The 13,419-nt window shown below is 29.8% G+C and overlaps 1 protein-coding gene across 3 annotated transcripts in view; it reads right to left on the reverse strand.

Annotated features, from left to right (window-relative positions):
• Positions 1–13,419, reverse strand: part of LOC138186191 (uncharacterized) — a 147,072-nt gene that overhangs the window by 55,705 nt on the left and 77,948 nt on the right. The window lies entirely within an intron of this gene.

The raw sequence follows: 13,419 nt of genomic DNA on the forward strand, positions 1-13,419 counted from the left end.
TTTTGTATACAGTGGCTACAAAATGTATTTGCACGTTATTGTAGCACTATTGTAGCATTTGCATAGTAATTAATTAAATTAGGCTTCGTATCATTCAGCAGCGCTCACGTGTAACATATACAAAAATTATTGTCATATGACATGTAAGAAATATTTTTTGCCTGTTAGTTGAATGTTCTAAATTTCAAAACGAAAGACAACAACACAGCGTCCCAAGTAACGTCAAAACGACCCTAAATAGGAAGGAAGAAATAAAGCGACTCTTAGAGTTTCTAAAAGGAACACAAACATTTTTCAATTAATCTAGCCGCAGAGAAGTAACTGAATATACCACAACTGACATGTTTTTTAGGTATTTAATTATGCTCACTGATACAATTTAAATATCGTACATATTCATGACCAAACAATAGTATAATAGTAATTTAATGTGATATTGTATAAACCTATGGAAATGTAATCGTATACGACCGTAGTTGTTATTGAACCTCAGATGTAGATGCGTTTCTAAGTAAATAAACTAAAAGTATGCATTTACATACTAAGTGATTAGGTGAAATTTCATATCATTTAGTAATACTTTCATACGACGTATACAAAAGTTTGATACTACGAAAATGAAACGTATGGATCTTGGTTAAAATGTGCCTCGTTAGAGAATAAAAGTGTGTGCAGCTATTTCCTCCAGCCATTGTGTTTTTAAGCGTTGCTCAAATTAGTCGAGTTACACGAACCCAAATGATTTCAAGCGAAGCGAATTGACTAATGGCAAGAAGGATAGAAACCTGAAATAATATTTCAAGTTAAATAAATAATCGGTTCAAACTGTTGAAATGCTCTCAAGTTGCTTGAATTTGAAAAGCTTGGATGAGGTTTTAGCGAGACTTTCATTATGTGTTTTTTTTATAAGAGATTTGAGTATGACGAAAAAATATACTTAGCGTTAACTATATTTTATGGAGATTGTATGTACGCTGTTACTTATGTTTGTACATCTTAGAAATATAGAAAAACATTTACAACTTTAAAGAATTATTTATGTAGAGTGTTTCTATCATTGAAATCCACAGTTATATATTGTATATTGATTCAGTTGTACTCTCCATGTATACACAGTATATATATATATATATATATATATATATATATATATATATATATATATATATATATATATATATATAATATATATATATATATAAATAAAATATATATATATATTCGTATATATATATATATACATACGAATATATTCATTGTTTATGGTAATCGACAGTATGCAATAAGACAGCTTTCAACATCTTAAGGAATTCAATTAATTTACATGTTACTTGAAGCGCACAGCGTATGGTAAAATTCATCGAGTAATTATACGTTAGTTAAACCCATATTTCATGAATTTCCAAGCTACCTCGATTTTTTTAAGGGAAAGAAACAAATAAAAATATTCTCAGACCCCCAATTTGTTTTTTTCGTAAAGTTTTCATCTGAAACTATTTCGACATTTTTCGTTCCAGCGTTGCCTTGAGAAAATAAGGTATCGATATTATAAAAGAGGTGTCATAATAAAAATACAATTTACATGAACTTCTGAACGGCAATATACATTTTTTAATAACAATTTGAATTAGTTTATACATTACATCATGACAGTGGAAATTCCAAACCCGAAATAAAACGAAAATAGCATCATAAAATCGCGTGATTCTATTATACGTGTATATTGAATAAATTATTTAATAATTTAATATTCATTCTTTATTTCTGTTCTCTACATATTGAAATTTAAAAAGTTTCCCCGGAGTCATGGTAAATCCTTTAAAAAAGGAAGACAGTATTACATGATCACAGGCTCGAACGTGTGAAGTTTTAAAACTCACTTTCCTCAGTAATGTTATACATAAGTGATATCGGTCTGAAAAGCGAAGTTTCAAGCGAAAGTTTAGTTGTTGAAAAAGATTCAAGGCAAATTCGATCGAATATTGAACAAACGCCTGTTTTGCGGCACGAAAATAAATAGCTTAGATGAAACGTTTCAGAAAATTTAGGTCTCATTTGAAAGTATATGGAAAATCTAATCTTTTTGTTACTACGAATGCATATTACGAAAGTTTTAATTCTGGAATTATTATAAACTTCGAGGGTTTATAAAGTTTATACAAAGTCTATATGTACTTATGGCTCTATTTAAAAATAATAGACTTAAAGCTAATGTAACGAATAGAAAAATTAGTATCTAGAAATAGAGGAAAAAAGGAATTTAATTTTGAAGAACGTCCAATAATCTTTAAAAAAAGAAACTCGTCTAGAGGAGATACTTGCTATAGAAAGAGGTAATTTCTAAATATTTAACAGAATACATTTTTTGGAATTGTTCCAATTCAATAGCTCAAATCCTAATTTAGGGTAGTTTTAATCTAATAGTTCAAGTTCTAATTTAGAATAATTCTAAATGCACACAATAAATGGAATCATTTATCAGAATGTTATTGCCTGTTTTATCTGCCACTATATTACCCTTAAAGTTTAGTAAAGTCGTTGTTGAGAATTTTGTACGCAATATGCAGTTACCTTTCCAGCGTAACAATGCAACAACAGTAGATACAACAATAGTATATTTAATGATTTACTTTCAATCATTGATATATTGAACATTATCTTTAAGAAATCATTTGTTTTCTGTGTAACGTCTTCATCCTTTTATTAAATAATCTCATTTTTTCTATTAAAAATTGGTTTACATCATACGACAAATAATGTATAACGGCATATAAAAAATGGAGCAAATAATAATTTATTACTATTATTTTCATCTATAAAATGTTTATCCTCTCCTTTAATCTATATTATTCTATTAAGACAAAAATTCAGCACTTATATGATACAGAAACAGATATACTATAAAATCACATTAAATGCACATATATATCACATTTGACCTAGTTTTTAAAATAATATCATTTTCATGTTTCAATAGTTTTCCTCTTTTTTACAAGCTAAGCTAGAATTATTGATTTTACTGGTAGAACGTGTCGAGAATCTTCAGATACTCCATCACTATATGAAACACGGTTGCATGTTCAATGTAAAAAAAATCAATAACTGCATACGTAATCAATATCGAATGTTTGCAGACAGACTTGATATTAAGTTGAAAAATTATTATTTTAATTGCCTCACAATGAAATATTCAATATCGATAAAATCTTTCCTGTTATTAATGAACTAATGTACGCACACGCTATCTATGTATTTACATATCATTTTAATTTATCCTGAATACTTTCTTTTTCGTCAAGTCTTATAACTACAACCCTAACAATTTCACACACTTTTAATAATTAAGATTAATAGTTCTTATCTCTGATTTGTATCGAATATTATGAAAATTATAATATATCGAACATTCAAAGAAACTAAACGCAATTTCGGATTTTATGCAAATTTAGAATCCTTTCGTTGTATGTTCAACGATAACAAACATTTTTATTAATTTCTTATTTCTTCAATTGTCAAGATTCCCACGTAGGAAAGAAAAATTAAACGCACAATGTTGGACTTTATGCAGATTATGTCAAAATTTCTTATACTGATGATATTAAACATATTATATTTTCAACGTTCTTAGCAAAGAACGAAATACTCTGACTCTGACCTATTTGCTTTAGTAAATCAATTGACTACTACACAGTATAATTGATAAACGTTGAAAATGACGGACGCAGATCATCATTTCATTAAGGACTCGTAAGCTTCACGCTCAGGTTCTAATTGACTCGTGAGTGCTGGTCAATAACAGCTACAGAGACAGATGACAGACAGTTTTTAGATCGTTCCTGGTAACTAGGTCACGATTTGCGCACCTGCTTTTGATCTCGTAATGATCAATTTCCTAACGTTAATTCAATTCGCAGATTTATACCAACAATGTTACATTATGAAAGCTCTCAGAAAGCGTTTCACTGTAGTTCTTCGACTTTCCAAACATGGTTCTAATTCTAATTTAAACGTTGAACGAGAAATATCGAAGAACTGTAATTAGACAGACATATTCGTATCTTCGTAATTATTCAATTCGATTTGCGTATATTTTTATTTGTATTATAATGGGCTGTCATTTTTTAATTAACCACGTAATATCAATAAAACGCTCGATTATTACGTTATATACTTCTATTAATAAACACTGCAGAATGTATATCATTAAAAAGCACTCATTTTTTAAAAAATTCAATAACAATGATCATCGTTCTCCAAAACGTCCTGAAAGCAATTTTTTACATCGCCAAAATAACTACATAATTGTAAAATATTAACGAATCCAGGATAATCGAAACATAGTTGAATTATCCTAAAATTTTTACTTATTTCGTAAATATAAAAAGAACAAAATTGTTTAGTAATCGTATTTATTAATTCAAACGTAGCTAATATCGTGGAACTGAAACTAAGACTTCCAACATATTTTATTCATTCCCCGTTTTATGTTACGGACTGAAAAATTTCTCGAGTTAATAGAAAACAGTTCTAAGATTTGTAAAGACGCTTATACCAAAAATCGAAGCAACCATATCACGGAAAATAATAAATTTAAAAGATAAAAGTCTTATTTCTAAGACTAGTTTGAAGAATCAACAAGAGATACGTATTAAGGAATTATAATTTATAAAAAAATTTTAATTTATAAAGAAAATTAAATTTCAGTTAATATGAAATATGTATCTTTTTATTTCATTAATAATTCCTGCATTTATATTCTTCCAAATTTAAAATGACAAACGCATGAGGAAATGCATATTTTGAAATGCATAAAAATTCTCACATCAAATCTTATATCAAAAATTAAAGCGGTTATTTCAAGTATTATTTTATGTATGAAACAGTAACTTTTAAATATAAAATTTATTAGTTCTTACTGTAAATAACAGAAACCAATAAAAATGCAATTGTATATGTCTCGGTTAAAGTTTCAAAATGAAAAACTTTTAATTATTTCCAATAATTTCCAAAAAAAATATCACAATTTGACCTCGCCGTTAAATCGAAAAACGTTTCATATTTTTATTCAATAATTGTTCTGTGATATACATCTGCTGGTTCCATCAACCAGTCAATTGGTTTCGTTTTACCGCTTTTTCAATAACGTCATCTAATTGATTATTTAATGAGAAGGAAAACTCAGGAGATATTTGAACGTTAAAGAGATGTTAAAATGAATATTAAAGTGAAAAGTATTTCGAATTAGAAAGCGATGGAATTATTCTGGAATTCCGTTCGAACATTTGCCGGACCGCATAGGCGACATACTCAGACTTCGTAATAGAATGCACGTGGTCTTTAAACTTGCTTCGGACTTTATGTGAAACGTATTCAAATTCACCACATATTTCGGAGTAACACGAGAATTAACATTCCCACATTAAATTTATGGTTATACATATTACCGTGATAGTATATTTTAGGCAATACGTAGCAGTGTTGTATTAAATTATAACAACATACAAAACGAACTATATACCTTTAAACTGTTTCTTAAAATGAAAACCGTACGTGAACAGCGTATCTTGCGCTTTTTGTGATTTTAAATTCAACACACGATGATATCATGGAAATATTTCAATATTTGAGGGTATAAATAAATACATACATATATCTTCCATAGGAACAAGGTAATAAATAATTAACTTCTTTAAAATAATTAAAAAAAAAAAAAAAATAAAAACCATGTTTTGGTAAAAATAACAAATATTTCATTTTCTTCCATTAAACGTTTCGATCTTTACTTCTATTACTTCTACTTTCTCAAACAACCAACTAACATTTCAATATGCATTATAAATTAAATTCAACGTTATTTAATCGCTTGTTTAACGATATATTTTATTTCTTAATGAAGTCTCACCTTCTGTCGATTTAATACCATCCAATTAACACCGATATCAATCAATTTTTCGATAAAACAACTTTTCACACGTAACGTCGTTCTAACTAACGAACGGGAACAAAGTGACTACAGTGATTCGCAAAGGTATTTGAACATTCATCATAGAAAATATTTGTGAATGTACGTATTACGTGCGTTATAGAAAACTTTTCGATATTTCATGAACGTTCAAATGAGATACGACTACCGTAACTGGTAAACTGATAAACTGGCAAAATATGAAAACGATCCGAAAATGTGCATAGATGATACACGCATTTATTGCAAATGTACATTTAGTAAAAAACTAGTACGTATATGACACTATCACGTATAATCTCACTAAATACTGTGACTTACTAATATAATAAATAATTGACTGTTCGAATACTTTGGTAATCTTTGTGGAGCATCCGCTTGTAATAAATAATTTTATAACTTCTACTTTTTTTTTAATTTTTGCAAATTTTTGTAAATTTTATCGATATGATACCTCTATGTCTATGTCTATACTAACGAAGTTTTAAGGTGAGATAAATGTTCAAGTACTTTTGTAAGTCGTTATACAATATTAAAATTTTCGCAGCAGAAAGGCTTAGCTCTAATTTAATAACTCTGTATCTACCCATTATTTGAAATTATTCTTTCCAAATCAATATAATAAACTATTGCTATAGTGCAAAAGCTGAATAATTGCGGCACTTTATTCTACATTCTGTTATTCGATTTATTCTTCATATTTGTCGTGAAAGAATTAACAGTGCATAATAACTTCTTTTTCTTTGATTCTATAATATTTCAAACTATTAACCTTTAAACTGTGAATGTGAGTATTTTATGCTCGAGCTATTTCAACCGGATTGAATTTCACGCAAGGTAATAGGCGGCGAACCTCCCGCTCCCCCACTTTCCAAAAAGAAGCTATTTGGTAAAAATATTATAACCTTAAGTTAGAACGTTTGAACGTGTTATATGAATTTTAATGGATTTTTTTCAAGTATTACCTACTGAAAAATGTATCATCTGGGCATAAAAGATTCTTGTTTACCGTAAGGTACCGTAAAAACGTTTACAGTTTAAGGGTTAAATAACTTTGTAATTTAACAAGTATTGAGTACGATTTAATATACTAAATTATTGTTATTGTGTAAAAATTGAATAATCCGAGTAATATATTTATTTGTTTATTTGTTTTGTATACTTATTTACTTTTATTTTCCACAGTTCAATATAACGAAATATTTTTATTGTATAAAAAAAAATTAACGTTGCATACTATGTCCGTAATGTTCCCCACTTACTAATTAAATATAATAGAACATCCCTATATTTAAGAAAAGATACTTCATGATGCTATTCATTGTCGAATGAATTACTCTGAGTATTTAAGCAGAGACGAAGCTGAAAGGACGATATAACTTAATAGTACTTTAACTTAATTTTTTTTAGATTTAAATTATAACTTAGTAGTAATTTAAAAAGCATACCGGAAATTAGAGAAGATTCGGTAAAATTTATTATAGGCAGGATTACACGCGTGCTGTGAGAACTGAAAAAGCATCTTAAAACTGGTATTAACGCGTGAAATGTTACTGGAAAGTTGCAGGATCTTGTAGGAAGTTAGAAGGGTAAATGAACAGTAGCAGGAATTCGGTAATTTGGTAGAAAACGGAAAGGGGCGGCAAACCTGAGGTTCGCAACGAACCTTACCATCCATTACGCAATACATTCCAACAGCCGCCGACTATGAACTTTCGAACGATTAAAGATGCTAGTTTCCTTAACAAAACTACTAATTACTATTTTAATCTTCTCAAAGGCTACGCTTTATACTATCGCCATTAAGCTACTTTTAAATCTAATTTACCGATTCGTTGTTAAATTTCGATTTTGTTCAAAGTGTTGTATTTTAATTTCATAGAAATGTATAATTCTGGAAATGTTTGGATCAATGCTTTATTAGAGCCGGGTTTTATTACAGTTGTGTTATCTTTAAAAATATAACATTTATCGATTTGTTTTCAAATTTCTATCTTATTCGTGTCATTCTGTAAATCTATAAAAGTCTGTAACTCTGGACATTTTTAAGTTAATCTCTCATTAAACAGGCAGATTTTTTATTATCACAGATATGTTGCTTACAAATCGAATTTATCTTATTTCTAGATTTCTATTTTGCTTACGTCATACTGTAAATTTGTTGAGATTTATAAGTCGAGAAATTTTTCTTCTACTGAACAGATGGGTGTATTCTCGAATCTACATAAAAGGGACGCATAAATCTTTTTAGTAATAATACAATATCCCGAAATCTATTTTATGAAACATGTAAAAGAAACTGACCGAGAGAATCGGATAAAAATTCGGCAATGTAAGGCAATTCATCAAATTTATGAAATATAGTAACTCTTATTAATTCAGGCATAAAATGTGAAAAGTTCAATTTTCACCAAAATCTAACATTTATAGGCTGAAATTTGTAAATTCAGAATAAATTACAAATAGAATATTTACCACGAAAAAGTAATATACAAAGTTGAAAATAATTCCCATAGTGGAGTTAACAATACAGGATAAAAATGCAGATTATTACAAATTAAATTCGCAATCTACGCGTACTTGTCCGACGGAAATCAATTAAGGTAAGGGAAAAATGAAAGCCTCGTGCAACACTTAACTAAACGCAGCGAAAGCAGAAATCAGCGTTGAATTGGCCATGAAATCCCGCATTAATCGTCAAGCGGTGTTGTTGACATCGTAATTAGTCGAATCGGCGTTCTACCTTCGCTTCTTGCACAACATCGAAAAATTGTTTTCCGATAGCGGTGCAGCATCAGAGCAACGAGTTCCTCGCTGACATTACGATATGACTTCGACGTGAGATTATCAGAAGCTATTCGATTTTCCTCTACGTTTAAACTGTATTTTAATATTCAATTTTATCTCGATCGATGCTGGTTAAAATTGTTTTTTTTTTTTTTTTTGATAAAATGTCATTCAAGACGTAATTAAAGTAATTTAACGTAACCTGATAAAATAATTTCAAATATATGATGCGATAATTATTATAATAATGTAGTATACAGGGTGGGGCATATAAATATAACTCACCTCGTAATTATTCCGGGACTTTAGCAAGAATTATAATAAAAGAATGTTATGCAATTAAAAACGGACTGTTCTATGCGATCTTCTCGTGTCTCTTTCCTTGTTATCATTTTTCATTTCCAAGTCATTTTCAATTACGATAAGCGGCAGCTAAATTTTGTTCATAACAAAACTTATGGAATTAACATACTTGATGAATTGAAGCTTCAAATTACAAGTACATATTTTAAGATTTAGAAATCGTTTAGGTACTTCTCCCTATTTAACTTCTTTCAAATTTCTTCTTTCTACGGAATCATGTAAAAGGTGCAGCTTATAAAGCGCAAACCTGGTTAAACGTGAGAATATGCGTCAAAGACTCATTAGTGCTTGTGATAAAGGTAGAGGCATTTGCTTTTTATAAAATATGATATGGAAAAGAACATTTCCCAAGAAGAAATTAGAGAATCAATTAACGTTCAAAGAAAACATTTTGGATATTTTTTATAAAATATTACAATATGAATAAGCGAATATACTACAGACGTCGTTGATGGAAAATAGAAATAGAAAGCAATACTTTTCTGTTTTTACTGTTAGGGCATGAATTCCCTAAACAATAATTATATACATATCTGCAGTATAATTTAGATTTCGGTGCGTTGACGTGTTCACCGTGTAAAAATCATAATTCAAAATCATAAAACAAAATCATAAACCATTAAACGGAACTTTCGTTACAATTCATACAAGGTTTATACGTACATGAAATTTTACAACATAGATTTTGCGCGAAAAGTTACGTCGTTAACGTATACCAGAAATAATGAAAATTCGAGCGACAGTAATCATATTAATTAATAGAATTTCTTTCGAGATCGTTTATTATGCTTATCGTACATATACTACAACGCATAATCACATTCATTGTCAGACAAACTAATAAAATTATCAAGTTTCGATGGAAGACAGGATCATTTACTAAAACTTGCATAATATGCATCATGTCTATCTTAAATCTATCACGAAGTTCAAATTTTCATATTCTAAATATGAAATTCATATTCACTTTCGTTCCAACAAAGGAAAAGAGGCAAACATTTGATATATCAATATTGGTTAATATAGCATATTGGTATATATATACACGCCCCTATGGACCGCATGATAGTCAACTGAGGTCAAAGGTGAAGGTGATTTTCATCAGGGACGGAGTTTATTTCTGACGACGAGGAGACGCTACGTTGCTACGTTGGTTGCTATCTAAGCCTGCTCAAAAAATCACACCAAAATCTGAAATTTGTTTAGGTTAGATTAGAAGTTAATTAAAAATTATTTTCATATCCATACAAGGCCCCAGTTTTTGGCTTTTAGCTGCAAATAATCATAAAATGCATTTTAACAGCTTTTCCTGATTTTTTAAAAACTTCACTTAAGGATGCTATCCGCTTATTTTCGTCCGATGATTAATTTCTCTCAACACCTCTTCTCTTTATATAAGTCTCTGTAGAACATGTATGTTTATGCTGATATATCAAACAAATCCTCGAAAAAGATTTTCAAGAACATTGTTATCGAATTGCCCAATGAATTCTAATCCTTCGATCGTTTGCAAATTACGAGAGCTTCAAACCCACATCAATCGAAGTCATACACCGGCTACAATAGAATTAATGTTTGTTTATAGAGACAATGTAAATAGTACTTCTAATCAACGAGATATTTATTTTAACAGGTGTAATTTGAACGTTTCTGGACACAGAAGACTATTAATGGAATTCAATGTATACGTATTTCAGAGATAATGTAGATGTAAATTAATTGAAAATCGAATAATAAAACAACAAAATAAATATAAGAAGAGATTCTAAAGCCATGGTAATAGAAAAAAGAAAGAATTTTCTCATTTCCAGGAGACTCTTACTACAAATAAAAGAAAAATTCTTAATATTTTCTTCTTTTCTTAATAGTATCTCATTTATGCTTAACAAATTAATTAAAAGCATTATCCACCCTCTTATTACACAACTCTCTTTTGATTCTTTACATTAATAAACTTTGAAATTTTACTAGCTTAATATATCCAATATATTAGAATATACAATACAAAATTATCTGGTAAAAACTTTATACAAGAAAAGAATTATTATAACAATAATAATTAATCTTCGTTATACTCGGACTAAACGAAAATATGAACAATGCAATTCGTATTATGTGAATAAATGTTTAAAAGCATCTCGTTGGAAGGAACATTAGCCGGAAGGAAGGAAAGCTTTCTTTTGCTAATATCGCGATTCAACGTTGTTACAAGGTCGTTACGAAGATATTAGCTATCAATTCAAACTTAGGTGTAAGATCTTTTCCAAGATAAGAATTCTATTACACGTACATTTATCAGCATGAAAACTTTCTTATATCAAACAGTGCAAAAGGAATAGAAAGTCGTGTAATAAAAAGGAAAAGGGAATTAAAAAGATTCGTATACGTGTCTACAATTTTATAGAACAACGGTAACCTTTCTTTATCAAAAAGATTTATACAGTTCTTGTCTACACAAATATGCATTCTTTCCTTGTTATAAACGTCGTATATCGAAATGTATGCTGTATACGGTTCTTGTGGGCAGATTCCCTTGCGTAAATTTAAATAGAAGCAATATCCACCTTGTAATTCAGACATATCACCATACGATTTTCATGTTTGCCCGAATAATGGAAAGCATGGCTGAGAATTATTCTAACACGGATGATAAAGTGAAAGATACCATGTCAAAATGACGTTAGGAAATCGGATGCAAATACCCCGAAAGCGCAATTCACAAATTAGCTTCTTGTTACGATAAACGTTAGCATATGCTGAGGAACTATGTTAGTTACTTAAAAATGTAACGATCGAATGTAAGGTTATACTGTTATACCGCGTTATTAGGGTCGAGAAAGGTGAAGATTGCTCGCAAGAAATCGACGATATTTTCTAGGAAAGAGGTCCGGGATCCGAATACAGCGGGTCAGGGTAACGAAGACAAAGATCGAAAACACGGTTTTCACATGTATATTTTGAACAACTCAAAGAACTCGGTGCTTGACGAACAAGTTATACGCTGCACGTGTCTGATAAATATGAGTTACATGATGTTCGATGATTTATGAATGACGAACTCTTTCCAGCGGTCACGCGATGGTTTTCATATTGGTCTTTGGTATGTGTTTTGGGACAGCGGATAGCAACGCTGGTAAAGTTTTACTAGCCTTGCGAAATATTATTTAAGGCAACGCTTTAAAACGAGGCTAGAAACGTGCAAATGCTGATATTGCGATATGAAGTGTTCTTAAGTCAATGATATTTCTAGGCCATACATATTATTACGTTAACGATAAGAAACACTTTTTTTTAGCTATCCATAAGTTTTTTAGAGGGAAGCAGTAACTCACTTATTCACTGACCTATGTACTACGTGGCTCATGGAAATACCTTGGAAACTTTTACGTACATAATTGTGTGTGTTATACGCAATATTTTGAAATTTCAGTAGCGTCGTAAGAAGACGCCGGTATCATGATTACATCGATAAAATTTGAAACTAATCTGAGAATGTATGTTACTCAGGGAACTGATTACATACCAGTGAAAACAATGAAAGAATTTTATATAAACATAGAGTCTATTGTGTACGGAATACCTATTAAAAATATTGATATATTCAGAATGGAACAAGTTTTTCAACAAACTTGCGAAACACCAGGAATCATTCAAAGTTTAACCGGATTCATGATAAGACGTTTACTGGCTTGCCTTGAAATGCGAGTTGGTAACTTTGAGCATCTTCTTTTAAGGTAATTGCATAACACAAGATCAAAACGTAAAATTCATTGTATCTCACAAACGAAGATAGATAGAACAGGTTTCTAGCAACTTTCTTCATTGTTTTCAGGCGTAAAATGGGTCCCGCATGTTCTGTCACGCCCTGCATATATTTAATAAAAACTTAGTTTGCAACACGAATAGTCACTTTAAACGTATAATTAGTGTTAAAGATCAGCCCATTGAATACTGAGTCTTATTAATTAGAATATTAAATATTTCATTTCTTTCGCGAGGTATGCGAAGCATATACTCGCACCGAACATTTTGTACTTTCAATGTACATGTTTAAATTTGTTTCAAATTTTATGAGTATAATTATGATGGTGGAGTCTCATTACAGTGATAATAAAATTTCGAAATATTTCATATAACACACGTGATCTCTTCATTAAAAGTTTCTACAGGCGTGTTTAAATACTTTAGTGAGCAACAGTAAATATATATGGGATATTTATCACCTCACAGGTGAAACGAATTAATAAACAAAAGTTTAATTTAACAAAGTTCTGTTTTTACCTGGTATACATATGTATCTAAGCCAA

This window comes from Bombus flavifrons, chromosome 1 (genome assembly GCF_040668555.2).
Source record: "Bombus flavifrons isolate JBK064 chromosome 1, iyBomFlav1_principal, whole genome shotgun sequence".
In the NCBI taxonomy this organism is placed as follows: domain Eukaryota; kingdom Metazoa; phylum Arthropoda; class Insecta; order Hymenoptera; family Apidae; genus Bombus; species Bombus flavifrons.